The sequence below is a fragment of the Octopus bimaculoides genome, chromosome 14, assembly GCF_046866305.1.
Source record: "Octopus bimaculoides isolate indiv1 chromosome 14, ASM4686630v1, whole genome shotgun sequence".
NCBI classification, from domain to species: Eukaryota; Metazoa; Mollusca; class Cephalopoda; order Octopoda; family Octopodidae; genus Octopus; species Octopus bimaculoides.
The window spans coordinates 60,913,306-60,917,199 of NC_142941.1; the positions used below are offsets into that span (position 1 = coordinate 60,913,306).

At 39.8% G+C, this 3,894-nt stretch overlaps 1 long non-coding RNA gene across 1 annotated transcript; it reads left to right on the plus strand.

Annotated features, from left to right (window-relative positions):
- The first annotated feature begins 228 nt into the window (after positions 1-228).
- Positions 229-3,299, plus strand: LOC149132792 (uncharacterized). The gene is made up of 2 exons (XR_016244355.1): positions 229-700; positions 2,996-3,299. It is a non-coding gene; the product is annotated as an uncharacterized LOC149132792 (long non-coding RNA).
- The last annotated feature ends 595 nt before the right edge of the window (positions 3,300-3,894 follow it).

Sequence of the window (3,894 nt, forward strand, 5' to 3'; positions counted from 1 at the left end):
ACCTCGGCGGAATTTGAACTCGGAACGTAAAGACATACGAAATGTCGCTAAGCATTTCGCCCGGCGTGCTAACGTTTCTGCCAGCTCGCCGCCTTAGAATGAAAATGATAATAATAATAATAATAAAAAAAGCAGAAAAACAATTTTAAAATGAGAAGGAAAAAGAAGAAACCACAAAGCAGAAGAACAAAAGAAATTAGAAGGGGAACCATAAAACGCAATAAAAAGTTAAAATCAATTAAAAATTTATTACATTTCTTCAATAATCGTTTACTATTGTTGTTTTCCAGAATATTCCATTATCTTAAAAAAAAAAAAATTTTTATACTTACCATGCTCCCCTCCTTCTCATTGGATTCGGGGAGAAAGAAAATAACAAAACGATAACACATAAATATAAAATACGAACAAACGGAAAGGAACAAAGGAGCCTAATAAAGCTTCAACCAATCAAGAAACGCCACAGATCCCTCCCCTATTATCGTGGCTCTCAACGTTATTTGCCCTCTCTCAGCTGTTTATTCTTGGTGTACTCGGACAATGTCCGTCACCTTAACTGCACTGTCAACAAATTCACTGCGGAGCAGCACTTCTCTTTCAATCTTCATAACGCCACTCAGAAGGAAATTTGAAAAACGAATAATAAACAAGCAAAAACAAAAAAATTCTTCCCCAAATTGACGAAGCTTTGACCGAAGAGGTAAGTGTTTGTCTTCAGTCTACCCCACAACGTCTTTCGTCATAGCCACGAGACATAAAAACTGCTGTCCTCCCGATCTAATGAAGGCGATAAGGTCTTCTTCATGACAAGCTCTTCCTTTGGCCTGATCCGTCCTGTACGCGATAGCCAGAGTTTCAGCTAAGCTTCACAAATCAGTAATACGAAGACACTGAGCCAATGCATGTCATACAGTTTTGTCGCTCTGTGCACATCCGTGCACAGTTAAGGGCGTTTCTGTATGTGTAGAGTTTATTTCGAACACGGAATGAACTCGTGTCGCCATAGCAATGCAAGGATAGGGATTTCTAAAAGTTACTCAAGGTTGTTTTTTTGGTTGAAAGTCCTCCGAAATCGATCAATCAATTGATTCTCGCCAAGAACATCGTTACGCTTCCCTATCGCTACTTCTTTATAACATGTTAGCGTGGAAGGTCTACCGACCGTATTGCCCGACTTGTAGAAGGCTCTGAGCACCTGAAAACATTCTGAATGCCCAGTACTCAGTCTTGGTCTTCGTTTGAAGCAGGACTGCATCTCAGTTAGAGATAAACTATGGGAAATCGTATCTGAAAAATGTTGCCTATATCTGTTCATCTTCAAGGAATTTTTATAGATGCCGCTGACGCAGCGAATGTCTACGCTTTATTAACCATAGGTATACCGAGACTTCTATGTGGAGGGCCGTAGCTAGACTGACAAACCCAGGGCAAATCCCTATACAGTTACTATTAGAAGTAGGTAAATAAACGTTTTGTTCCAAAATAGTGCTACCCAGTAGTACCACACCATCATCGCGCTATGAGAAAGATATAATAGTTACAGATGAAAAACTACTCTCAAGTGAAACACGTAGAGAAGCGAGAGAAAAATATTTTAAAGTCTTAAAATCTTAAAATAAGCAAAGGAAATGGGAGAGGATGAATGATTTCTTCAAAACAACAATTTTGTTTAATGATTGTGTTTTATCGTACTTTCTTTAAAAAGTCATTTTTGTGCAAAAATCTTAATACGTCCATTATAGTATTATAACGTCTCTCTTCCGCCCCTTTTGTACTTGTAAACTCGCTTTCAATTATCTCTTCCTTTCTTTGAAATCTCTTGAAAAAGTTTCGTATTTTTGTATCTCTTCGAGTCGTCGACGATAATAAAAGAAAAGATTATTCGTTTCTACTCTAGGCACGAGGCTCGAAATGTTTCGGAGGAAGGGGCCATTCGATTAGATCGACCCAGTACGCAACTGGCACTTAATTTATCGACCACAATAGGATGAAAGGCAAAGTCGACCTCGGCGGAATGTAGCAACAGGCGAAATACCGCTAAGCATTTCGTCCGGCGTGCTAACGTTTCTGCCAGCTCGCCGCCTTAAAAGAAAACATTATTATTATTATTATAACGAAATCGTCATCGTCATTGTCGTCGTCGTCGTCGTCGTCATCATCATCATCATTATTATTATTATTATTAAATTAAGGCGGAGAACTGGCAGAATCGTCAGTACGCCGGACGGAATGCTTAGCGGTATTTCGCCCGTCACTAGGTTCTGAGTTCAAATTCCGCCGAGGTCGACTTTGCCTCTCATCGTTTCGGAGTAGAGTAAATAAGTACCAGTTACGCACTGGGTCGATGTAATCGACTAGCCCTTCCTCCAAAAAATGTGAAGGCCTTGTGCCTAGAGTAAAAATAATAATAATAATTATAATAATAATAATTATTATTTTAAGGAAGCGAAGGCGGTGAGCTGGCACCGTCGTTAGCACGCCAGGCAAAATGCTTCACAGTATTACGTTCTGAGTTCAAATTCCGCCGAAGTCCACTTTACCTTTCATTCTTTCGGAGCCGATAAAATAAGTGTCAGTCGAACACTGCGGTCGATGTAATCGAGTTACACTTCCCAAATTTGCTGGCCTTGTGCCAAAGTTTGAAATAATTATTTTAAGGGGACGAGCTGAGAGAATCGTTTGCACGCTGGACAAAATGCTTAGAGGTATTTCTTTCAGCTTTATATTTTGAGTTCAAATTCCACCAAGGTTAACTCTACCTTTCATAATTTTGGGGGTCCATAAAAAAATGTACCAATCGAGTATCGGGGCCGATGTAATCGATTAGCTTCTTTACTCCGAAATCTCAGGCCTTGTGTCTTTAGCAGAAATCATTATTATGGTTAGTGGAAGCAAAGGCATGTGGAGAATTGTGGGAAGAACTTATGAATAGAATTTGTGTTGCATGATTCCTGATGTGAAACAGTGTGTTGAAACAGATATTGTTGTATTTCAGAATGGTCAGCAGAGCAGGAACACACACGAGGATGGAAAGTGTCGCTGAAGAGGTCACAGATGTGTGACGAAAGATTTCTGGATAATGGACATAAGTTAAAACAAGAACAGTAATATACGAGTGAAGAACGAATATATTTTGTGCGTGTGTCTGTTTGGCAAAAAAAAAAAAAAAAAAAATTACCGCCAGGGATGAGGACTGCTATTTTTATAGGCGTAGGAGTGACTATGTGGTAAGTAGCTTGCTTACCAACCACATGGTTCTGGGTTCAGTCCCACTGCGTGGCACCTTGGCCGAGTGTCTTCTACTATAGCCACGGGCCGACCAAAGCCTTGTGAGTGGATTTGGTAGACGGAAACTGAAAGAAGCCCGTCGTATATATGTATATATATATATATATATATATATATATGTTTGTGTGTCTGTGTTTGTCTCCCCAACATTGCTTGACAACCGATGCTGGTGTGTTTACGTACCCGTAACTTAGCGGTTCGGCAAAAGAGACCGATAGAATAAGTACTAGGCTTCCAAAGAATAAGTCCTGGGGTCGATTTGCTCGACTAAAGGCGGTGCTCCAGCATGGCCACAGTCAAAAGACTGAAACAAGTAAAAGAGTAAAAAAAAAAAAAGAAGTGTATCTCAAATACAACAATACCTTATGGATAGAGATATCTTTGTATAGTGGTCAGTATGATTATGGACAGGTGAGGTATATTATGTCAGTGTAGAATGGTCAGTGTGATAGTGGACAACTGAGAGAGATATATTGGTGCAAGGTGTAGTGGGGTGGGTGGTATAAAATAAATGATACACCTGCGGTGGAGATTCTAATATGTCTTGGTCAGAGAGGTCAGCGGTAATTTTCTGTAACAAACGCTGGTGACATTTAGTAACTACGC